The sequence below is a fragment of the Aedes aegypti genome, chromosome 3 (genome assembly GCF_002204515.2).
Source record: "Aedes aegypti strain LVP_AGWG chromosome 3, AaegL5.0 Primary Assembly, whole genome shotgun sequence".
In the NCBI taxonomy this organism is placed as follows: Eukaryota; Metazoa; Arthropoda; class Insecta; order Diptera; family Culicidae; genus Aedes; species Aedes aegypti.
In genome coordinates this window covers 102143019-102170317 of record NC_035109.1, presented here as the reverse complement: position 1 = coordinate 102170317, position 27299 = coordinate 102143019, and the positions used below count along the sequence as shown (strand labels likewise).

At 38.7% G+C, this 27299-nt stretch overlaps 1 protein-coding gene across 2 annotated transcripts in view; it reads left to right on the top strand.

Moving 5' to 3' along the window:
* Window positions 1-27299, top strand: part of LOC5563584 — a 125305-nt gene that overhangs the window by 16307 nt on the left and 81699 nt on the right. The gene's annotated exons all lie outside the window — the stretch shown is intronic.

The window sequence follows — 27299 nt, the reverse complement described above, 5'->3', positions numbered from 1 at the left end:
GTAAAATATACTGTTTTTAAAACATGTTTTTATTGCACATTTCAAGGATTTGGTCTCAATATAAATGACATAAAGCTAACAATAATAAGCCGTGCACTTATTCTCAAATTATTAAACAAACTTCAAGGGCATACATCCGGTTTTCTCGGATTATTTTTTTTTTTTGTTCAACACATTACTTTCAAGTTGAGCCGTAAAACGACCATTAACAGCACTTTTACCAAGCCACCAAACGACGGTCACTCCAACAAATCCCAGACTAACGAGCCGGTCATAAAAATAAAAACCTCGTACAAACCCATTCAACCCTTCGCCGCCCCACCCAACAATCAATTGGAATCTATTTTTAAATATCATATCACCCTCTCAAATTGTCGTATGTGTATAACGTGTATGTAGGTTTAGCTCGGCATCGCGTCGAACTCTGGTGGGTCCCACAACTTCGCTGGTGTCCCGTTCCAGTAGCAACGAACTGGCCCCCGACGAAACTGGCAGCCTCCGTCCCCTGCCATTACGACATCCGAGCTATCACTCCATCCGGACGCTGACCACCACCGGATCAAGCTCCTCAAACAACACTAGCCGGTGCTATCAATCGATAGATCGAAGTTACAGCTTTAACGAGGCTGACCACCGGCGGGCTTCTGTCCGCTGGAATGAGGCCTCCATCTCCCGTCAATCGTCAACCGCGTCGCACCATCGCCGTGGAATGTCCACCAGGCCCCGTCGAAGGCGGCTCTCCCTTCAGGATCCCACCAAGGACTTCGACGACGACGAGGACGACATTAACGAGATCAATCAATTATCGTCCGTTGACAGTGACCGCGGCCCTCCCGCTGCCGGTGGACTCATGCTGCAGAAGTCTATGTCCAGCGGGGCAACCCAGGGTGCCCAAAGCTGGAAAAAGCTGCGGGCCGTGATGGCGTACTACTGTTCGCTGAGAAAAATCAAGAGGAATGGTTCCAAATGTTATTTATTATATACGTTATTATTTTCCATGTACTTTTACTTTTTGATCCTTTTTTTACTATACATCTATATTTTTCCGCTATCCTGTGTAAAACCAGAAAGATTTACCTTTCCAAAGGGCTCCGGGGTGGAAGGTTGAGAGAAATCGCACGATAAGATTGATTGGTTTGGTTCGTACGGTGTGTTTAAAACCATCCGTTCGGTACTCACCATTCGAAAGATATGGTATCCTAGCATCGTCTCCGTGAATTTGAGATGTGGAACTTGCTATCAAATGAATATCACATCACCTGTACCGTTTTGACTCATATTCCGAACACTTAAGGTCAACAGTGACTTCAAATGCATCTGATTGGCATAAATTGGCTGATATTTGTGTAAATTTTCATTTCTTCGCATAGTCTAACTGTTAGTTATTGGGTGTACCGATAATAATGTTGATTTAATTAGTTTTAGTATTGTTTTTACGTAAAAGTATGGAACAACATTTTGATTCAAATGCCGAACACTGTGTTAATTCTGTCCCATATTCCGAACACCTTGATTCAAATTCCGAACAGCACGAATAAATCGTATTCAAATGAATTATTTCGCAAACAAATTTATCTGAGCTTGTTCTACTGGTCTCAAATTAGAGAATCATCACTACTCCCGCTGTATCAATTATATCGGGGACGTTAAAATTAAATTACACTTGACTGCCATTTCCTTGTTATTTGGTGACATATTTCAGCGAAACATTTCAACCAAATGGCCATACAAAAACCGAGTGTTCGGAATATGAGTCTGTTCGGAATTTGAGACAAAACGGTACTCTCCTTTCTTAGTGATCAAATTCAAGGAAAAAATGCTAGGATACCAAACCTTGGTAAATGATCAGTACAGAATTGACGATATTTTTTCGTTCGTAACGCTTCTAGACACACCGTGTTCGAGCTTTTTCTCTCGATTTTCACAGCTCAATGCTCGAACCAACATACCGGAAACAGAATGTTCCTAATATTGTTTTTTGATCATTTTCGCCTTGCTCTCTAATCTAGTGTCGTGTACCACTTTGTGACATGCAATGAAAGTAACATTCGTCCTTTACTCGTGCAACCAATGCATTTTCACCGCCCCACTGACACACACACAACCAGCGCACATCTTTTCACTCACTCTCTCACAAGCACAACGAAAAAGTTTCCATTTCGTGCTCGAGTAGTCACACAGAGTTTTCCAATAAAAACATTCTCGTTCAATCTTATCTCACATGGTTGGCAACATACCAATTCTACATTCGAGAACTATGCGACTTACTTAAATCATACAAATCCGTGAGCACTTCGGCACTCAGCACACAAAGCGACTCATCAAAAATTTAAAATCAACATACAAAAATTAAAGTTCAGCATTTTAATCTCTTCGAATTTTGTCTCCGTTTCCACATACTCAAAAACTAATCAATTCTCACCTTAACTGCCAAAAACGTAACAACCACACGATCATCTGTCTTTCTCTAATTCTACTCACTGGATATGCCTCGTTTCGAACTTACTTCTACGTTCTTGCCGGAAGTTATAAATCATTCTTTGTAACGTATTCGTGTCGTCTTTTTGAGGCAACTATCTTTCTTCTATGCATATGGATAAAATGTCATTTAGTTCAATCGTTTTTCATCTTCGGAATGCTGACAATGTTCTTTGATTGGATGCTGATGATCTGTTAACTGTTATCTTGTGTGGTCGTTCAATAATGGTCAGCGTCGTCATTGTCGTTGCCGTTGAGCGTCGTCGTTATTTTGTATGGACATTTTTTTCTGTTTTAGGCTGGGAAATGTATTTTAATTCAGAGTAATGAAATTGTTAAGAAATGAGTATTATTGGGTAAATTTACCGAAAGAATAAATAGACAAACGAAACCGTCAGAGTATAAGAGATACAAACTATAATATTTATCAAAAGTTAATTTTTTTTGTTCACAACCATTCATGAAACATTACCTATACACACTTCAAAATGGAACACAAGATCAGAAGGAATCAACTCCGTAAAATTTATCTATCTAAAATTTGTAACAAATCAACCAGTTGTAGAATTAGTTGTAGAGATTGATTTCTAATCGCGGAATACTACAGTGTAATATGAAATTCTCCGCTTTGAATAAACTGTGACATAATGTGACTGCAAATGCTTTAAAAGTATCCGTCTTGGACACTTCTCAAAAAGTCTCCTAGAATTTTCTTTGAATATGATTGCCAACATGAACAAAAGAAAAATTGAATCTCTGAATTCACAACTTCCTTCCATAAAAAATGGGTTTTAAAACTGTCACTAAACGTGGCAAAAATGGAAGGAAGGCTGTTTCTTCTGAATACGCGCTTTCTGCCAAGGGTGAGATGCTTGATTTTGATAATTGCATCGAAATGAGCAATCAGTTCGATGCTTCAGACTAATTTTCCAAACATCAAGTCGAAGCAGCCTCTAGCCCAGGACCTTGATTCCAGTGAGGAAATCAAGAGTGCCGTCTATCGTGATCTATTTGGTCTATTCGCAGTTCATCCGGCAATTTTTTCTGAGTGTCTTTAGAAATTTCTCCGAAGTTCCTCCAGGAATTTCTTGAGAGCGCCACCAGAGTTCCTCCGGATATTCCTCCAGAGCTGCTTCGGACATTTCTCCAAGATTTTTTTCAAAGTTTCTCCAACAATTCCTCCGGAGTTCCTTCAGTAATGCCTCCAGACGTCCTCCAGAAAAACATCCAGAGCTCAGCCAGGAATTTACTTCAGTGTTTCTGCAGGAATTACTCCTTAGTTTCTCCTGGAATTCTTTTGAAGTTTCTCTAGGACTTCTTTAGGTGCTACTCTAGAAATTCCTCCAAGAATTCTTGCCGAGAATTTCTTCACCTGGAATTTTTTCACAGTTCCTCCATGAACTTTTTCGGAGGTCCTCCAGAAATTCTTCGAAGTTCATACAGAAATTCCTCGAAATTTCATTAGAGCTCCTTTGAGAATTCCTTCGGAATCCTGCCATAGTTCCCCAAGGAATTTTATCGTAGTTTCTCCAGGAATTCTTCAGAGTTCCGCCAGTAATTCTTCGGAAATCCTCCGGAGTTCTATTATGAATTCTTTTTAAGTTACATCGAGAATTCCCCTAGATTTCCTCCAGGAAATCTTACAGAATCCTTCCAAGAAATCTCTCAAAGTTTCTTTGGGAATTTCTCAAGAGTTTCTCCTAGAACTCCTCCAAAGCTCCCTTAAAGTCCTCATGGAATCCATCGGAGTTCCTCCAGGAACTCCTTTCTTCCAGAACTTCTTCCGGAGTGCCTCCAGCAATTCCTCGGTAGTTGCATTTGAGTTCCAGCGGGAATTCCTTCCAATTTCTTCCATAGTTTCTCAAACAATTTCTCCGGAGTTCCTAAAGAATTTACCATAGGGTTCCTACAGGAATCCGGAGTTCCTCTATAGCTCTTCTAGGATTTTTTTTCAGATATCCTCTAGTAATTCTTTCAGAGTTCTTTCGGAAAATCCTTTGGAGCTCCACCGGTAATTCCTTCTGATTTTCTTCGTGGGTTCTCCAGAAATTCTTAGGGAGTTCCTCCAGGAATTCCTTCGCATCTCCTTCAAGAATTCTTCCGGGGTTCCTACTGGAATTTCTGTGATAATTTCCTGAGACTTGCTCCGGGAAATTCTCCAGAAATCCTTCAGGAACTTCTCCGCAATTTCTAAAGGAATTCCGCTGCAATTACTGGAAACATTTCTGGAGAAACCCTGGAATATTACCTTAATGAGTGTTTTGAAGAAATTGTAGAATTATTCACAGAACATTTTTTATGTGAGTTCTAGATAATGGTAGGAAGAATGAATTAAAATATTCCAGCCACCGTCTTTGGTTCCTACTTAAACAATATTGATTTTTATGGAAAGCTTGGTAGTCTTCCATTTCCTAAGTGAAGATGAAAAAGTTAAGAGTGATTTAAGAATGAACGCTATCATCATGTTATTTCTCCGTAAAATCCTTTAGGAATTTCTGTACGAATTCGTTCAAAGATTCCACCATGAGTTCTTTTTTGAGGAATTCCTTCGGGGATTTCCTGCAGGAAACTCTACGGGTATTCGATTACCATCAGAAATTTCTAAGTGGATTCCTTCCAGAAATTGCTCCAGGGATATCCTCCTGAAAATACTTTTAGGATGTCCACTAGCAATTTCTCTGTGGATTTCCTTAAGGAATTCTTCGGGGATTTCCTCCAGCACTTTCTCTGGGGATTTTCTCGAGGAATCCCTTCGGGGTTTTTCTCCAGAAATTCTTCCGAAGATTTCGTCCAAAAATTTCTCTAGAGATGTCCACCAGCAATTCCACCGTGGGTTTCCTCTAGCAAATACGCCGGGATCAAGGCCAAGAATTCTCCCAGAGATTTCCTTCAGGAATTCCTCAGACTGTAGACTGTTCTTAACAGTGGTTGTAAACAAAGTAACGTTATTTAAGTGCTTACAATATAAGTCATCTTCTCAAGGCGTATCTTCTTATTCTTGGGTATTAAAAAAAGAATTAAAAAAGTGAGACAAGGAATCCTAGGATCGTTAAAACAATTGGTTCTTTTGTCCTTTTTGAAAAAAAGTAAATGTGCAGTCACATTACGTCTACAGTTTCAGCCAAACAAATTTAAACATCAACTTTCGAAGTGTTCCTAACCCAACCAGCTAAATACGACATCAAAGCAAAAGTGATCAAAAAGCAATAGACTCTCGTTACCATTTAGTTTCACTCCGAATATTTTAGTTTCATTCTCGTAGCAAAAACATAATCAACCACAATATTCAATTACCAGTTTTGTATTACTTTCGTATTAATAGTTGATACCAGAATATAGTTGATATAGAGTGGAGCAACACCCCGTCGGTTAAAAGTAGCACCCAGAATGTTGTTTTGCTGCGACTTCGATCCGATAAGGATAGTGCCAACACCATCAGCAACATCATCATCGATGTGTACTAAGCCAAGATCTTTTACATCCAATGCATATAGGAACTATGAGTAGAGACAGCTATTGCCCAGGAGCACCAGTGGTCTCAATGATAGCACCATATTGCAAAATCAAAATGCCAAACAGGAGCCATAGCAGGGGTTGAGAAAGGGAGGAGTGTTCTTGCCTAGTAGTTCGTGATGTTGCCATTCTCGTTTTGGTGGAAATTTTAATTAAACTTGATCCTTTGCACTCCTCTACGGATGGCTCCTGTTTTGGGGTTCTGGGTCCGCTCGGTATGAGTTTCAGTTGTTTTTATTTGGTAGCCAAAGTATCGAACATGCAAATTGGTTCGGTTCGAAATGGGACGGAAATAGTTGCGGTAGTTGGTGCTTTACGTAACTTGACATTTCCTCCTTTTGTCGGCTAGTGGCGCTGGGTAGCCATACGAGTGCGTTCCATGTCATGCGGAATGATCGGTTTTAGAACTGAAGACATGATTTTTATTTATTTGGAGAATGCTTTAATACCCAAGAGTAGTGAACGACTTTGTTGTACTCTTTTCCTCATTTTTTTTGACCAAATATTCTCACAATTTTAACGGTTTTGTGAAAGGGAATAAATAAATCCACAATGATTTGGATACGGGTTGACAAACTGAATACATTACCGGAAATTTTGTGAACTTATCCCTCGTTTTTCACCTGCGATTCTTGGTGAAATTTCAATATATTGAGAATTAATATAGGCGTAAGTGTGGGAATGCTCTGCCCATCGTATCCTTCCAGCTATGTCCAAATTATGAATACAGGGTTTGCTTTAAAGTTGGACGAGCTTGTGGATTATCCTTCACCGCCACATTGTTTTACTGCACGCCATACTAAGCCTCCAGCGTTCGAAAGTCGCAAGAGCTTGCTAGAAGGGTTATAATTGAAGTCCGGAGAGGATTTTGATGGCAATCCTGAGAGAATTCCGATGAAAATACTAGATAGATTCTGATAAGAATCTTCATAGAAAACTCTAATGGGAATCCTTAATAGAATTCTGTGAAACTTGACAGGATCCTTATGATAGTCGTGAAATGATTGAGATCAAAAACCTGGTTTGATTTTGATGGGAATTCTAAGTTGAGTTTGATCAGAATCCTTAGAGCAATTTGATGCAAATCTTGAGAGGATTTTGATGGAAAAACTGGGAACATTCTAATGAAAATCCAAAGAGAATTCTGATGACAATTCTAAAGAGTGTCAGATGAGAATCCTGGGAGGCTCCTTATCGGGATTCTGAGGAATTTTGAGGGGAATCCTGATAGAATTCTGATGTGAATCTTGAGAGGATCGTCATATGAATCCTAAGATGACTATGATTGTTAACCTGGAAGGAGTTTGATGGAAATTCTGAAAAGAGGTCGATGAGAATCCTGTGGAGATTTTGATGGTTTTCAGCCCAGATCCCCAATTTCCTCTTGGAGCAATTTTATACGACCCTGAAGCTCAGGACATAGCCCGGTCTGGAACAATAGTGGTTCCCAACCTAAAAGATTCTCTAACAATTGGCCCAAATAGCCCTGGGAGGATTTTCATCGAAATCTAGAGATGATTTTGGTGGAAATGCTGACTGGATTTTAATGATTTTAATGATAATCCTGGAAGCATTTTGATGGAAATCCTGGGATGATCTCGATGGATTTTTTTGTAAATTTTGATAGGAACTCAGCAAACACAAGATCACTAATGATGCCACTCATACATTATGGAGGCCTAATATTTACATTGACATACATTATGCACAAATTTGGCCTACAGGTATAATTATATACGCTCATGTGTGGAAATCCTGAGATAATTCTGATGGATATCCAGGAAGGATTCGGATGAAAATTCTGAGAGAATTCGCAAAGAAGATTCTGATTATAATTCTGAGAGGATTCTGATGGAAATCCTAAAAATCCTAAAAAAAGATTTCGATGGAAATCCTGGAAATCCCAAGATTTACACTGGAACTGGAATCCCATGATATACGATACAACCTTAAAATTCACACCGGTATATCAGGATCTATAATGTAACACCAGGATATACACTGGAAATCCCGAATACACATTGCCTTCCTAGAATACGCATTGCCATATTGGAGTTCTACGATCCACACTGGAATCTAAGTATCCACACTGGAAAAACTGGATCCACACTGGAAAACCAAAATCCACGCTAAAATCCCAGGATCCACACTGAAATCACAGAATCGGGATTATCACAGAAGGCCAAATCACAAAAGGCCAAATCACAGAAGGCCGAATCACAAAAGGCTGAATCACAAAAGGCCGAACCACAAAAGGCCGAATCATAGAAGGCCAAATCACAAAAGGCCGAATTAAAGATACAAACCTAAAAAATAAAGCTTGAATATGAAAAGAACAAGCCCATGCTTTGTTAAATGCAGTCATGTCAGTAAACAGTGTAAAATTTACATGCGGCGAAGCCACATTGAGGGAAGGGGAACTGAGGCGGCAGAAGGCCAATATCCGAAGGTTGTGTATAGCATATATTCGGTGTTATGCAAAAATAGCAAATCCAGGCGTTGGCCCGGTATAATGCAAACAGAGGATGTTTTTCCATTTTTAGGTCCGACGAGCGACAGCGAGTTCGGTTCGGACAGCAAGCGTTTGCCCGGTATAATGCCAACATAGTTTTTTACGCAACAAGCAGGAAAATGATTGCTGAGATATGGTATAACAAGTGTTTAAGTGATCATAAGAATACTAAGTTTATTAAGAATACTTTTCATCGTACAGTGCCCGTTCGATTTGGACTCGGTTTGAATTTGACAACACGGAAATCCATGTACACAAAAATGGATCATGGTCAGTCACAAATCCTGTCAATTTCTATGTTTCTGTTGGCCTTCTTAAGGCTTACCATATTCAAAATAGGTAAAGTTAATTCGTGGTCATTATTACGGTGATACAACAAATTTGATGATCTACAAAGTGTTTAAAAATTAAATTTCGAAGGGAATAATCCTAAAAGTTCCAAAATTGGTTGAAAAATAACAAAGTTCTGTCTACTTCATTGAAGGCCATTTTTTATAACTTGAAAATTTACCTTCAAGTGGCTTGCGCCATCTCTGAACGTAAATATTTTAGGCTCAAATTTTGAAATTACTCTTTTTATGTGATTTGAATTCATTAGAACACACGATTTTTTGGTTTTGAGAACTTTTGAAAAATAAGCTGAACCCTAATCCACACTGTAAATTCAGAATCCACACTGAAATCCCAAAAATCACACTGTAACCCCAAGATTTACACTGTAATCAAAGAATCCATACTGATATACCAGCATTCAGGTTGGAATCTCGGGATCCACACTTTAATTCCAAGATCCACACTGGAATCCCAGGAACACGGAGATTCCCAGAATCACACTAATAAATATCTGCACTGAAATACAAGGATTCACACTGAGATACCGAGATCCACTCTGTCACCCTATGGTCCACATCACAGTTCTAGAATCTTCTCAGAAATCCTACCATCTACGCAAGAATCCCAGGATTCATACTGAAATGAAGGGATTACCTCTGAAATGTCAGGATTCACACTGGTATCCTAAGATCCACTCTGAAATCCTACGATCCACAATACAATACCAGGACCTTCACTAAAATTCTACGATCCATACTACAATTCCACGATCCACACTGTGATCAAGAGATCCACACTGAAATACTAGGATTCACACTGGAATACACTGGAATACAAAATATTATACTGAAATTTTGCGATCCACATTATATATCAGGATGCATTTTATAATACCAGGATCCCCATTTAAATCCTAATATCTACACTACAATCCCAATATCCACACGGGAATCGAAGGATCCACACTTAAATACTAGGATTCACGCTAAAATGTCATAATCCATATGAAAATCCTAGGATCCACACTGGAAACACAGGAGGCACATTAAATTACCAGGATCTACATTGGAGACCCAGGATTCATTCTGGAATTTTAGGATCCACACTGGAATCCCAGGTCGCAACTGAAATATTGCAATTTACAACTACAATCCCTGAGTCCACACTGAATTCCTACGACCCACACGAAAAATCCTGATTCGAATCATGAGAAGATTCGATGGGGATCCTGAGAGTATTTTTATGGGAACTCATGTGAGGATAGATAGAAATTCTGAGAGTATGCTTTCCATTAGCAGGAATGATTTTGATGGAAATTCTGTAAAAAGTCTGAAAATAAGATTTTGATGCAAATTCATGAGAGGATTCTGATGAAAATTCTGAGAGCATTATTATGGGAATCCTTAGAGGATTCTGATGGAAATCATGAAAGGGTTTCTATTGTCAACTTTTAGATTTGTGATCGGAATCTTGAAAAGATTCGGATCAGATTCCTACAATAATATTGATGGGAATTCTTCAAAGATTCGGATGATCCCTGAAAGGATTGTAATGGAAGTCCAAAGAATATTGTGGTTAGATTCTTGAGTATATTTTGATGAAAATCTTTAGAGCATTCTAACGAGAGCACAGTGGTTTAAAACTCAAAAAACACGATCATAAGCTTTTTCAGTGTCATAGAGTGAAAATATTGCTATACTATGTTCGGCAAAGTTACTGCATATGTTAAGCGGCAACTTTTGACATTGATAAATTTTTGAATAATTTACTCAAAAGTGATATAAAACTTTTATTTTCTCTGTTTGTCGATAAAAGCAATTGGTGTCCTCGACAAAGTTGTTGGAATTGTTAAATGAAGAAAAGTTGTCGAAGACACTTTAACTCTATCTATTAAAATAAAGGATTTATACCGATTTCCATATAAGAACCACTTCAAAAGTACAAATACTCACTTAACTTTTTTCGCAGCGATTTTCATGGCTTACTATGTTCTAGAACTATGTATATATTTTCAAAATATAAAACTATGCTGAACATACCAAGACAATATCTTCATTTTTTTTATTAGTTATGAGCATTTTATTGTGGAAAATTCATTTTTTTACACTAAAATATCTTGAAAAGTTGCAAAAAGTTGCAAACAAGAAAGGTCAACATCTGTACTATGCTTTCCAGGTGGATTCATCCGTGTCTTTGCCACTTATGAGTCAACTTATTTTGGTTATATTGCCTTATATGGTCGGCGTTAAGTCAGAGGGACTAAGTACAAAACTTGGGAAAATTGGATTATTCTTTCATTAGATGCGAAATCACCTTACCTCCATTTAACTTCGATCAGATTTGATGAATGCTGTAAATTGAGAGATACGTAATAAATTTACTTTGGATGATCAATAAAAATCGATAAAAGTATGCAGTCAGAGTGGACCAAGTGCTTATTACCATAACAGCGAAAATGATCAGCACGCTGAGGAATACATGGAATTGCAAAATATTTTAAAGGGATTTGTCAGATTTTTCGACATCGAATGATTCTTCTACTCATCCATCAATAGAAATTTAAAAACATTTCTTAATTCGATGCATTTGATTTTGATTTTTGATAATTTACCATATTTGGATGGGTGATCAGAAATTGCTACAATTTCTGTGCAGTCAGAGCGGACCAAGTGTTGAAAAGCAATAAACTGAGTGATTATTGCATTTTTCGAGTCAATTTCAGGTCCGATAGAAGTTTATGGTAGATCTATGGTATATGTATGGAACGTCCTAGAATCCGTTTATTGGACCAGTTTATTTTGGACGGTACTCAAGATTTTCACTTGGTCCACTCTGACTGAACGCATATTTGAAGTTTTCTGATCTTCAATGCCTTGACTCTCCAAAACCTTAATTTTCAAGCTATCGTAATGCCACTGATTTTGGTATTGAAAAAAAAAGACACGGACACCGTCTTCAGCCATTTAGCTGCACAGACTGTAACTTAACACTAGATAACGGACAAACATGCTCCAATGGTACAGCCGAGAAACATTACTGACGAAAAGTTTCAATGGCTGCAGCGGGAATCGAACCCACACCTCATGACACGATGCGCTCATTGCCTTGACGACACTAACCGCACGGCCACGAAGCCCACAAGATATGGATTATTGAAGAATTTACGATACTGGTGTCGAAGGGTCTTGATAACCTGTTCATCTTAGAGATTTACACCCAGTTTGTTAACATCAAGTGATCGTTATTTTCCTAGAAATTGTTCAGTCAGAGTGAACCAAGTCACTGAATGGTGGTCTTTAGTTCAGTCAGAGTGGACCAAGTACACATAGTCCATCAAAATATAGTTCTATCAGAGGTTTGCATTATGATTTTTCATGATTATTACTTCACATCGTATTGTTTGAAAGTAACACTAAGTTGTGTAGAAATTTTGAATCAAAATTTAAACGAGTTAAAAAATTACGGAACGTTAGACTTTAAGCTCATTTTTCTCAAAATATGAAACATCTCACTTGGTCCACTCTGACTTAACGCCGACCATATATGCTGCAATCTAACTATACGCGGTTCTAGTGGTACAACGTCACTGTATTTCATTGTAATTAACGAACCTACGGCCTGCTTTGATTGCTCAGAACCTATTCGACAAGATGATCTCTACAATCATTGACGATAATAAAAGGCTATCTAAAAGTACAAATCTCTACTAGTACACGGTGTCAATACTGCAATACCAAAAATTTAAAAAAAAAGTTATTCGTTATCTTTTAGTACTCCGTTACGATTTGGAACCATCTTTACACTCTTAAAAATAATGAAAATTACTCTGGACGTAATTCTGGTTATGACTGAATGACACATGATGTAAGTGATGGAACGACACAAAAACGTGTCCTTGAAGATGTATTGAACAAAAAATGTAATTTTAAATGTTAAAGGACACGAAAACGATGGAACTGTGATTGACATTTGCCGAATCAGACACTTACGTATTTGAAATTCGAAACAAATTTACGTCATTCGGCTCGCTTCTTTTATGTGCATCCCAAAAGATGTAAATCACATTATTTTTTGATACTGTGTACCGTTTAGCTTCTAACATGCTGTTTCAATTAACAAGTCCTCTTATTTGTCCTCCTACTTTTTGAATATGTTACAACCTATACCGCAGCAAACTTTAAAGCGAAACAATTAATATCCTTCGATCAGGTTTTTGATATTACAAGATGACGTAGGACAGTTGAATAAATAATGGATTTCAGTGCCACTGAACTGCCATCTAATGTTCATATAAGGCATCAATCAGACGGTCAAAATTGAAAAGGCGGCAATAGCAAAAGCAACCACATAAACTTTTCTGATAAACATATACCCCGTTGAATCCATACTTACTGCCATTTAGAAATTTGGAGGAATTGGCGAAGCGTACAAGGTCGTTGGCAGTTCTAAAACCCTATTATAAGAAAATACAGACAAATAGTGGAAAGTGAAATGCAAGAGTTTATCTTCTTAATCGCATGCTAGAGTCGTTGGATTAAGTGGTGACGAGTTTTAGAAAAGTAACATTGCAGAAACTTGATTATTCAGGTGAAAAGGAATTTGGATTTTCTATTCAGTACACTTTGGATGTTTCTATTCAGTACACTTAAAATAAAAATAATTAATTGAATAATATGAATTTGATACGCACATTGCATAATACACATCCACACGCAAAAAAATGTGCGGTAAGAATCACCATTTAAGGGAGATCACTTGAGAGCTCGCTCTGGAAATTTTCAGCAGACCAGAAATGCGCTTGATATTATCATGTCTGTTGTCGAAATCAGATTGAAGAAAATTATTCCTGTCAAATGCACCAGTTTATTATTAACGTAGTTAATTGTTCTGAAATACCATGGTAAATTTAAATTCAAGCATAGTCAGCTATGGTAGTAATTTTAAAGAAAGATATTTGTCCCGTGTACTGTACATAATATGTAACAATTAAACGACCAAGATGAACAAAATAATGACTTTTTGTACAAGGTTACAAATGAGTTATTAATAAGTGCTCAGATACACATAATCAATACTTAAGTTAAAAATATTCATTTTATCAACTGGCAGAAAACTGGCAAAGACACGCGAAGAGTCGGATGAGTCCACCTGGAAAATATAGTACAGATGTTAGCCTTTCTAATGCATATAATTTAGTTTGCAACTTTTTGCAACTTTTCGAGATATTTTAGTGTAAAAAAGGTGAATTTTCCACAATAAAATGCTCATAACTAATAGAAAAAATGAAGATATTGTCTTGGTATGTTCAGCAAAGTTTTATATTTTGAAAATACATACATAGTCCTAAAACACTGTAAGCCTTGAAAATCGCTACAAAAAATGTTAAGTGAGTATTTGTACTTTTGAAGTGGTTCTTATATGAAAATCGGTATAAATCCTTTATTTTAATAGATAGAGTTAAAGGGTCTTCGACAACTTTTCTTCATTTAACAATTCCAACAACTTTGTCGAGGACACCAATTGCTTTTATCGACAAACAGAGAAGATAAAAAATTTATATCACTTATAAGTATATTATTCAAAAATTTATCAATGTCAAAATATGCCGCTTAACATATGCAGTAACTTTGCCGAACATAGTATGGCAATATTTTCATTCTATGATACTGAAAATGCTGATGATCGTGTTTTTTGTGTTTTAAACCACTGTGGAGAGTCATAAAAAGATGTTGATGAGAATCCTGAGGATATACTGAATAAAATTCTAAAAGCATTTTGATAAGATTCATAAGTGCGTTTCGATAATTGTTCTTAAAATATTTCAACGAGAACCATGAGGGTATTCGAAGAAAAATCCTGATTTTTAACGTAGATGAGAGTCCTTAAATTATTCCTGAGCCTATTCTGTTCAGATCTAAAAGAATATCGAGAAAATCATCTTAAATTTACTTAAATATCACTAGCATATCATTTTTAACTTTTGACGAATTCCATCTAGAATGAGTCGAAAAAACTAAAAATCGTACTCGATTGTCTTTGATTTGGATTCAATTTTGCACATGTTTTTGGTTTAGTACAATTAGTGTTTTCCATAGAAAAAATGATCATTTTGACTCAAGAATAACTTTTGAGAAAAATGTTCTATGAAGAAATTGTAGCGAACCATTTGGACTACAAGAAAAATATACACTAAAAATACTTTATTTATTTGCAAAAAAAAATCCAAAACAAACCTCTAATTTCAAATAACACAAAAACCCCATTTTTATTTTTTTATTTTACTATAGAATCTTGATAGTAAAATATTATTTAAATGTGAAAACAGGTTGTTTTTGTTAGTTATTTGCGATTCATATCCACTTACTTATTTTTCTTGATTGAGTATCGCGAATAGCTAATGAAATTGGCCTATTTAAATATTTAAATAATATTGTTTTCATTGAAATATTGAAAATGGCTACTTCTAGAGAAATTATCCATATAATCATTATGGTTCAGAATCATTTCAAGATTCTTATTGTGTCATCAGAACGTTTTTATTTTGACAAAAAAAATCAAAACTCTGAAAATCGACCAAAAGTTGTTCTTAGAAAAAAATTATTGTTAAAAATTTCTCCATCATGAAACTTTGTCCCAAACATCTGTTTACTATCGAGATTCTATGGTGAAAATTTTAAAAATATTAAAAAATGGTGTTCCCACGTAATTTAAAATTTAAGTTTTTTTTTTATTTTTTTATACACATAAATAAAACATTTTTTAATGTATATTTATTTCATATAGAATCATCATCATCAGAACGTTTTTATTTTGACAAAAAAAATCAAAACTCTGAAAATCGACCAAAAGTTGTTCTTAGAAAAAAATTATTGTTAAAAATTTCTCCATCATGAAACTTTGTCCCAAACATCTGTTTACTATCGAGATTCTATGGTGAAAATTTTAAAAATATTAAAAAATGGTGTTCCCACGTAATTTAAAATTTAAGTTTTTTTTTTATTTTTTTATACACATAAATAAAACATTTTTTAATGTATATTTATTTCATATAGTCCAAACGGTTCACTACAACTTATTCATAGAGCATTTTTATCTTAAATCAACAGTTTCGGAGTTAGAATTTTTCAAACATGTTGGATTCGAAAAATAATAGGCCATTTTCAAAAGTTATTCTTGAGTCAAAATGATCAATTTTTCTATGGAAAACACAAATTGCATCATACCAATATCATGTGCAAAATTTACTGCAAATTGAAGATGGTCGAGTTCTTTGACTGAACTGTGACTGTGGAAAACGGTATTTTGCCTAAAGCTTCTCAAACTTTTCTTACAAAAAAATAACTCAACCAAAGTATTGTATTGTTAGTATATCAATTTGATTTGAAATTGCTACAATTATCTATTATTTCCACATTTCACTTACAACAGTTCACTTGCACCGAAGCATCTAATAAAACCCAAATTTTCATTTTGTTGAGATTTCATGATTTAATATATTACATATGGGCATTTTTTTTAAATTATCGGACAGGTTTGGGCCGGAGGTTCTCCGATGTGTAAGAAATTTTCACCAGAGGTAGAGCTCGTGGATACATGAGACGAATTCCATCCAGAATGAGTCGAAAAAAAAAATAAAAATCGTGCTCGATAGTCTTCGATTTGGATTAAATTTTGCACATGTTTTTGGTATGCTAGAATAAGTGTTTTCCATAGAGAAATTGATCATTTTGACTCAAGTGTAACTTATGAAGTTTAATGCACCAAATATTTTTGAAATATTAAAATAGGCCATTTTCATTAGTTATTCGTGATTCTCCATCAAGGAAAATAAGTAAGTGGAAAGAAATATGATCTTTACTCTCGAAAACGTATTATTATTAATGGAGAAACGCGAATAACTTATGAAAAAGGCCTATGTTTATATATAAACATATTTTTTGCATTAAACTCGATATTATTCGAAAATAGCTACTTCTAAAAAAAATATGCATGGAATCATTATGCCTTAGAATCATTTCAAGATGCTTTCTGTATCATCAAAACGTATTTATTTTGACAAAAAATCAAAATTTTGAAAATCGACCAATTGTTGTTCTTAGAAAAACTTTTTTATTAAAAATTTCTCCATCATGAAACTTTGTCCTAAACTTCTTTTTACAGTCAAGATTCTTTGGTGAAAATTTTAAAAAAATAATAAAAACGGGGTTTTTGTCTAATTTAAAATTCAAGTTTTATTTTTGTTTTTCTATGGAAATAAATAAAATATTTTTTCAGTGTATATTTTTTTCTTATAGTCCAAACTGTTCACTACAACTTCTTCATAGAAAATTTTTCTCTAAAATCAACAGTTTCGGAGTTAAGTTGCACGCAAAAATTTATAGGCCATTTTCAAAAAATATACCTAAGTCAAAATGATAATTTTTCTATGGAAAACACTTATTCTACCCCGAGAGAGAGGAGACAGCTCACTGACAACTGGCTTGTTTTTTTTTTTTGACTTCTTTGATTTATTCTTCTCATGTTTGGGTTGTACACAATGGTTCGGAGATCACAAACTGGGTCAAAACCATTTTCACATCCCATTTGTTATCAAAAAATATCATAAAATTTAAAAAATTTAAAGCAATTTGAGTCCAATCGACAAGATTTAAATATTGAACGATTTTATATGCGAGGGCACAGGAAAACAACCTTAATTTTCAATCACATCCAGTTTTAGTTTAGCCAAATTCTGACGGTTTTTCACGCTCTTCCCATCGAATGTGCGGTTTTCCAGTGACAGTTGATGACAGGTTCCCTTGACTTTTGGGAGTTCGCAATCGAAGCCAGCTGTCTCCTCTCTCTCAGATTCTACCATACTTAAAACATGTGCAAAATTTAATCCAAATCGAAGATGGTCGAGTTCGGTGACTGACCGATTTGACATGGAATCCGTCATGACCAAAAGTGAAATTTAAAAAACAATATAGTAGCCTATTTTCCCGGAAAACTCTAGATGAATTTTCACGATTTCCGTATATACCTCAAACTTCATACCTTCATATCTCCTAGACTATGCATCGTAGAACAAAAGTCTTTGAGTGAAATCGAAAGGAAATTTCCTCAGCAATCTGTTAAAAAAATATAAAAAGAAAAACATTTCCCGGAATTTTTTTCACCATGGAGAAAACTGTACGAAAAATAGCGAAAAAAAAATATCGTCTGTATCATGCCAAATTTTCAAAAAAATATTTTCTGTTTCATCAATCCATAGACGCCAAAGTGGTATATTTTACCGTTTAGGCGACAGAACTGAAAAATCGAAGACCACACGCTTCCAATAAGAAAATATGTTCTATTGTGGGCCTCATAACCGTGCGTTAACGGCGACAGTTATTTACACGCATTGTAAGTGTAACGCAGTAAACCATTGTTACTTCTCCAGTTAGAAAAAGCTTTTCGTTAAATGGAGCACTCTGCATTGTGGATGGTGAAAATTAGTCTAGAGTTTTCCGGGAAAACAAGCCACTATTTTTTTTTTTAATTTCACTTTTAGTCATACATCCACGAGCTCTACCTCTGGTGAAAATTTCATACAAATCGAAGAACCTCCAGCCCAAATTGTCCGATAACAAAAAAAATCCCCATATCAGCAATTCCTAAATCAAAAAGTGGAACTTTATGACTAAACCAGAAATTTGGCAAAAAGATCGATTATATCAAATGTACTCCAAAACAGCCAAGCAAACCAAATTTCACGAAACATTTAGATCTAATGGTTTTATTCGAATCGGCATCCATATGTCACAAGATATCTTATTTTTTAATTTAAAAATTTAATAAAACACATTGGAATTTATTGAGAATCACTGGTAAGAAGAACGTGTACCTTACTTTCCCGCATTGTTGTATGAGTCTATTACCTAACTGAAAAGCGTTTGGTAATGAGTCATTACGTAACGCATTTTAGTTGCGTTATGGTTCATTACGCAACGCTTTTCAGAAACGTAATAAAGCACATGTGATTTATATAACTACCATTCTTAGAAAAACGAAGAGGTCTAAAAATTTTCGTTCCTTGGATTTGTGTAACTGTCATTACTTTATTGTTGCAAGGGAATTTCGACGTATCCTCCAGCAACAACTGAATATTCGCATCCTCCATGTCTCTTCAGAACATAAATATCTACCCCAGAATCTGCCAGTAGAGACACGGACGATCGACGAAAGCAGTGTTCTGTGTAATCTGCTGGTGACGGTGACTTCAGAGATTTGGCTTCCAAGACCAGCCAGGGCAACTTCTACTGCCGACTCAATTTCAATCGGAACATCAGCATTGGAATTGCTCATTGTTTCAAATAATGATGCTATCCGGACGATAGTTTTAAAAATTGAGACAATTGCTCAGTACAACCTACTATGATCAAAATTTCTTAAACATGGCTACGGACGACCATGTGCAGATTGATGAGGAATAGTTTTAAAAATAATGCCTAAGTAAACTTTTATGAAATTTCAAAAAATATTGTACGCAACTCGGTGCAGAACTCGATTTTTACAGCACTCGTCGTAATTATCCAACTCAGCAAGCCTCGTTGGATAAACATACGACTCGTGCTGTGAAAATCTTCATTCTGCACCTTGTTGCGTGAACTACTACAGTCATCTCTCCCTTACTCGATATTGAAGGGACCATCGAGTTAGGGAGGTATCGAGTTACAGAATACAAAAGCAGTGCAACTGCGTTCCAAGGGACCATCGAGTTAGCCATGAAAACCAACTTTTACTATGGTTCTCTAACTCGATATCGAGATACGGAATATCGAGTAAGGGAGAGTTAACTGTATTTAATGTTTTAAAAATTTCCGGCCATGTACTCAGTATCAAAATCATTGTGGATGCATTTGGAGGCGTAATTATTCCCCTGCACAAATCCGTTTGAATTTTGAGAGTTTATATCCTGAATCTTAGAATATGAGCAAAAAAGTTCAACAATGCCGTCCATAACAGGTCAGCAATAAGAGTTCATGTACAGGTAGGTGATAGTAGGTAAGTTTGACACACATTTCATTACTTCACATAACAGTAGGTAACCCATTCAGAATTGATTAAAATTATTGATTTGATCCGAAAAAGATTAAATAGATTTTATGATTCCTGCACATCCCCATCGACATGGAACGACCAGCTGTACTGCCAACTTGCATAGTGTAACCAAGCGTATGTCCAAACCAAAAAACACACTGGGTGCCATTCCCGCTGCAGTAGGGAGGAAAGTCAGGATTCCTCCACAAATGCCAACCAGTCCCACTCCTGCCACATTCTGCACCTGGTGCTAGTCCGGTTGCCCGTGCTCTCAGCCACCTCCTTCGCCAACAATATTGCCTAACCTTACAGTAACATTGCAGGACACCCTCTGCTTTCTCAGCCAAGCACTACATATAACGTGTGGAAACCCGAATCACTGCTTCCGTAACTGATTGCCACACAGTAAAATAGATGCCCTTAATTAGCTTACAATACGCGTGAGAGTGTGACTTTAAAGTTATGATCCCATTACCGGTAGTAGAAAGTACAAAGTTGCCACCCACTCACCTACCAATAATAGCAGCAAAATGAATATGACACGCGAATGTAAGGTGCACAAAACCTTCGAACGCGCAATAGCACGCCACTCCGCGTGGACGCAACAGGTACAAATTCTCCGCGCCATAGGTCGTCGTCGTTCCGTGACATGCTTTTCCATCAGGATTCGAGTCAGGTTGGAGAGGAGGGAGAGAAACAATTGTCCTAGCACCAGGGACAGCACGCTTGGTTACCCACAAGTTGGCATCTGCACGCGCTCACCGCTGCTGCTGACCCAAGGAAAATACGATCCGCTGAATGGCGAATCAGCACAGCGGGAAAGGAAACGGCCGAGACGCACCGCACAGTGCGATGAAACTCAAAAAAGATGGTCAAAACCTCTAAAAAAACGTTTGAAAGCATTAAAAATGACTACAAAATCATGCAAAAAGATTTGACATAGGATGAGTATTCATGATGTTATGGTCAAACAGAGGTGATTTTTTAATAACATGAGGAAAAATTTTGAGAAAAATACTTACTAAGACTTGTTTTGATTTAAAGACATGGACACCGTCTTCATCCATTTAGCCGCACAGACTGTAACTTAACACTAGACAACGGACAAGCATGCTCCAATGGCACAGCCGAGAAACATTCCTGACGAAAAGTTTTAATGGCTGAAGTGGAATTTGAAACCAACTTATCATTAATTTATTTTTGTACAGAATGATGCATAAAATTTCAAAATCGATTGGAAAATTACAATTTAATGTTTCACTGAAGGTCATACAGTGCCCGTCCGTTTTTGGATGTGAGCATGGTTCGATTTTGGCAACACAAAAATTCATGAGTCAGTCAGCAATCTATTAATCTAAATATTTCTGTGGGCGTTTTTGAAGCATAACATGTTCAAAGCATTCATTCATTTATTTAGTTAACATCTAAGGGGCTGTCCATTAATTATGTAAGGGTTTATGGGGGGAGGGGGGGTTTCAAATTTCTTACGCGCCATACAATTTATTTTAAATTTTCATACAAAAAATCTTACCATGGGGGGAGGGGGGGTTGAAAAACCCCGAAAATTGTCTTACGTAATTAATGGATCGCCCCTAAACAGATAACACTGAATCAACAATCTCACGCCACAAAACTCGGTTCGTGGCCGCATCTCTCCATCCTCGGTTCTGCCCAACGCTCGCCAAATCGATACGCACTTGATTCGCCCACCTACCTCGCTGCGCTCCACGCCTTCTTGTACCAACCGGATCCGAAGCGAACACCATCCGGCATTCTTGCAACATGCCCTACCAGGCGTTGCAGAATTCGCTCTCATTTGAGTATGAAGCACGATCAAAGCAAGCAAAGACAAACATCCCATCTGTTGCGGTCCACGATCGTCATTGTATCGCAAGGTGTAACAAGTCTGATAAATGGAAGGATCGAGCGAGAGCCCCAATGAGAGAGCGATGATAAAATCCATTTTTCTCGCTTGTTTACCGTTGGGGATAGGCGTTTTTCTTTACTGGCACGTTAAACAATCCACGAACTTCCAATAGCAATAGTGTCCCCCAGACTTGGAGCATGTTTAGAGGGGTTTTATCATGCACTACTATCCCCCCAATCTGATCAAAGTTGTTGCAGTATACGATAAACAGTCTCTCATAATGTGCAGCATGTTATGATAGTTACAGAGAGCGATACGTGAGAGATTCTCTCAATTTTCTCAGTATTCAATCCCTGTGCCCTACCCATCGTACCCTTCCAGCTTTGGCCACCTTCTGGATACTGGGTTCGCTGTAGAGTTGGGCGAGCTCGTGGTTCATCCTTCGTCGCCACACGTCGTTTTCCTGCACATCGCCAAAGATCATCCTAAGCACCCGACGTTCGAAGACTCCAAGTGATCGCAAGTCCTCCTCGAGCATCGTCCACGTTTCATGCCCGTAGAGGACTACGGCCTTATAAGCGTTTCATACATGGTACGTTTGGTGCGGGTGTGAATCTTTTTGACCGCAGCTTCTTGTAGATGCCATGATGCGCCTCCGTATTTCACGTTATGGTCAGCCGTCAGCAAGGATCCAAGGTAGATGAACTCGTCGACCACCTCGAACGTATCCCCGTCTATCGTAACACTGCTACCTAGGCGAGCCCTGTCGCGCTCGGCCCCATCAACTAGCATGTAGTTTGTCTTGGTCGCAACTTTTGCTGCCTCGCGTTTCAGGCGGGTGTACAGGTCTGCCACCTTTTCAAATGTTCGACCGAAAATCTCCATATCATTTGCAAAGCAAACAAATCGACTGCATCTCATGAAAATCGTACCCCATCTCTTAAACTCGGCTCTCCGCATGACACCTTCTAACGCAATATTGAACAATAGGCACGAAAGGCCGCATTTAGAATGGCGATCGCTCGAACGTTCTCACAATCTAACTTGTCGCCCTTCTTGTAGATGAGGCATATTACCCCTTCTTTCCACTTCTCCGGTAGCTGTTCTGTTTCCCAGATTGTACCTATCAGCCGGTGCAGACAAATGGCCAGCCTTTCCGGGCCCATCTTTATTAGTTCAGCTCCGATACTATCCTTACCAGCCGTTTTGCTGTTCTTGAGCTGGTGAATGGCATCCATAACCTCCCTCAAAGTGGGGGCTGGTTGATTTCCATCGCCAGCAGAACTGACAAAGGCATTTCCTCCGTTGTCCCGAGCTTTTTTGCTAGTGCTGCTGCGCGTATGCTGTTGCGACATCCGGTTGCTTGAGCCGCTCTAGGTCGTACTGGGGCAGCCGTCGGTACCGCACGTTGTTAACAATGAAGAGTTTTGGGCGCAGTTAAACCATCGGCAGATACCTAGTGGTCAGAGTCTATGTTTGCGCCACGATAGGTCCTGACGTCGATAATGTCGGAGAAGTGCCGTCCATCAATCAGAATGTGATCGATTTGTGATTCTGTCTGCTGTGGTGATCTACATGTGTATCGGTATGGAAGGCTGTGCCTACTTCCAGGTGCTACGAATGGCCATATTCTTGGAAACGGCGAAATCAATTAGTCGTAAGTCGTTTTCGTACGTCAACCGGTGGGCGCTTAACTTTCCAATAGTTGGTCTGAACTCCTCCTCCTGGCCAACCTGAGCATTTAGATCTCCTATGATGATTTTGACGTCGTGATTTGTGCAGCAGTCGTACTCGCGTTCGAGCTGCGCATAAAAAGCGTCTTTATCATCATCAGTGCTTCTGGAGTGAGGGTTGTGCACGTTTATTATGCTGAAGTTGAAAAACCAGTCTTTGATCCTCAACTTGCACATTCTCTACTCGATGCTATCCGGGCAGATGCCGAGGTCGGTCCTGCGATTGCGGTAGTAGGAAGCATCCGGTTCAAGGCGCCCCGATGACCTTTTGCCGGTGCTATTTCGCAAATTACTCAGCTACCCGGCGGTGGACTCAGCCTACTCCGACTCGACGTTGGTCGGTCAAGTGCCAGGGCCGGTTCTGCAATTCCAGTTGAAGGATGGCTTCCGGCTACTACGCTACGCCCGCTCTACTCGCTCTAGTCCCCGACGGAGGATCTAGCCTACTCCGATCGTGACCCGGAGCTCTCTGGTCTACACGCCATCTCCTTTGCAGCAACGACATAATCGCCGTTATGCCCCTGTTCACCTGGCCATTGTGTCCAACCTAATGGTATTCCACACATTCCTAATGTTTCTTTACGGTTAGCATGCGATGTCCTCAGCTAGAGTGATGCAGATGGGGATCATTCCGGCGATAACGTACACTGCCTCCGATGATATAGTGCGGTAGGCACTCGCCACCAGTATTGCCATGAGCCGGAACTTACCTGCCAGCTTATCTCGGTTACGTTTGGTTCCCAACGCTGCAGCCCAAGCCGGGACACCGTACCTCAGTATAGACGATGATACGGTCGCCAGAAGACGCCTCGTACTGCTTCTTGGTCCTCCAATGTTGGGTCCTAGCTACGATGTTAGCTGCTTTCGCTGCAATTTCGCAGGCATAGTCGCGTGTCTGTTGAAGTTTAGCCTGTCGTTGATTATTGCTCCAAGGTACTTTAGAGAGCGTTTTATGATGAGCCATCTGCAGCTTGACTAAGTAGTAAGTAGCTGAGTAATTCGCGAAATAGCACCGGTCAGCATCTCCACCTCCTCCGCAGTCTCGCCAGTTATCGCAAGAATGACATCATCTGCGAACCCGACGATCTCTACTCCATTCCATTCCATTCCACAAGGTTAGCACTGCATCGTACATCATGTTCCACAATGTTGGACCAAGTATGGATCCCTGTGGAACTCCCGCCGTGACTTCAATTGACATCCGTCCCTGGTTTGTATCGTAGACCAGTATCCGGTTCTGGAAGTAACTTTGCAGAACTTTACACAGATATTCGGGAACCCGCATTCTGTGTAGGGCAGCGGCGATAGCCTCCCAACTGGCACTGTTGATCGAGTTCTTGATGTCTATTGTTACCACTGTGCAGTATCGATTACCTCTCCTTTTCTGCTTGGATGCTTTCTCCGCGCACGCGATAACTGCCATAGCATCCACCGTCGAATACTTTTTACAGAATCTTAACTGCCTTTTCGACAATACGTTCTCGCCTACCGTGTAGATCGTTAGCCTGCCGAGGATGACCTTCTTCAGAAGTTCGTCAAGAGTATCCAGCAAGCTGCAATATATTGATCTATATGAAGAGGGATTTCCTGATGGTTTTCCCGGTTTTGGCAGCATCTGCACCTTCCATCTGTCTGGGAAGCAGCCTTCCGCTAGACACCTCTGCAACGCTGTCCTGAATATGTCTGGGTAAGGTATGGGCGGCCACGCGGTTGGAGCGTAGGAAAGAGACCGTTCACTATCGCCTTCAGTTTGTCGGGACACATTTCAGCTGGGATAACTGGGCCCTTGATCTTCGCCATCATTATTCGATAGGCGTTGCCCCAGGGATTTCTGTCAGCTTCCCGGCACAACTACTTGTAGCAGTTTGTTTTGCTCGTCGCTATTTCCCGTTTGAACGCGGCTCTGGCCAGTCGGTAGGTCACTTTACGTTCATCCATGCTGGCTTTGGATCTAGCTCTCTGCACGCGTCTTCTGGCTCTCAAGCAGGCTGCGCGAAGGGTGCTGAGTCTGTCGTTCCACCAGTATGCAGGACGCCGTTGATTCCTTGGCTCCAATTTTCTCGGCATAGTTGCGTCACACGCTCTCGCCAACGCTTCTGTCAGCTCTCTTGCATCCATGTTTGGAGCGTCGCTTACTGCTCGGAGTGCTTCGACGAAAAGATCCTTGTCGAAATGTTTCATCTTCAGCCTTCGTTCTCTATTCCTCCTCTGCCATACTGCACAACTTCTCTGGCCAACGCAGTAGTGGATCGCTTGATGGTCACTGTGGATGTGTTCTTCGCTAGCTCCTCGGTTCATATGGGTGATCCGTTAATTTTAACGATGACGAAACCATCCTATGAGCGTTCGACTACTTCTTGAATAGGGAATCTGCCCATTACTTGGATCGCCGTCGTCCCTGCTCTGTCTGCTACCCAATTGCCATTATCTCCTTACGTGCTGTATTCTTCTTCTTCTTTTGACCGTTCACGGTGCGCCAGTCACTGCCGTTCTGCTGGCTGACGCACTCATTGTCGCTTCTCTGCTTTTTGGGATCTACCTGTTTTCCTGCTGTATCCCTCGTTCCTTTCTCCGAGCGGGTGATAGGATTGCTTGTAGGCTTCTCCTGTGCAACGACTGTTGCATTCACCAAAATCAATGCACTGTGTATATATAAATGGTTCAATAAATGACGAATCTATGACAAAATGTCGAAAGGACAAAAGGTCGAAAGACAAAAGGTCGAGAGGACAAAAGGTCGAAGGACAAAAATGAAGGGACAAAAGGTCGAAAATCTTTTATCAAAGAAGGAAAAATTTTCCACAAAACTAATAATTTTCGACTTTTTGTCCTTTCGACCTTTTGTCTTTCGACCTTTTGTCTTTCGACCTTTTGTCTTTCGACCTTTTGTCCTTTCAACGTTTTGTCTTTCGATCTTTTGTCCATAAACCGTTCCATCGCATGAAATAAGATATTTCTCCAAAGAAGAATATTGGGGGACGGACCTGGTGTAGTGGTTAGAACACTCGCCTCTCACGCCGAGGACCTGGGATCGAATCCCATCCCCCGACATAGTCACTTATGACGTAAAAAGTTATAGTGACGACTTCCTTCGGAAGGGAAGTAAAGCCGTTGGTCCCGAGATGAACTAGCCTAGGGCTAAAAATCTCGTTAATAAAGTCAAATCAATCATCAATCAATTAAAAAAGAATAAATTCAACCTGTTCTTTTTTATTAATACTTAGTACAATGTTTCAAAACATGTCTCAAAGACAACTAAGGTCTTAACTACCTCTACAAAAAGGATAATAAATCTTTTAGCTGTTTAGTGGAATACCTGTAAGTTAGTGAAACCCGAATTCAGTACTATACCATTTAATTCCACTAGAGTTTGTATCCTATCTTCAATGTCGTGTGCCAGACTCGACTTCGAGTCTAGTACATGAAACTGAAAACGGACTTACAGTTGAGGTCGAAAAACGCGTATCTTTCAAAGGATACAAACTCTAGTGGAATTTAATAGTATACATAGTATCGTAATCCGGGGTATCATTGATCAGCGGGGTAAAATTGCATCATCTCGTTAAAAGTTCGTATCAGCATTTATTGATGAAACATTTCCAAATCATGAATAGTGCTTCGCTTTCTCATATTTATGAGCTAATGAAAGTCTAGATTTTTGCAAAAAATGCGGAAATTTGTCAACTTTTCGAAACGATGATTTCAATGATTTAGCTGACACTACTGAAGATTGATGTCTGACATAAGTTCTGAAAAAAATATGCACAAGAAAAATGCGATTCTCACTAAAAATGGCCTC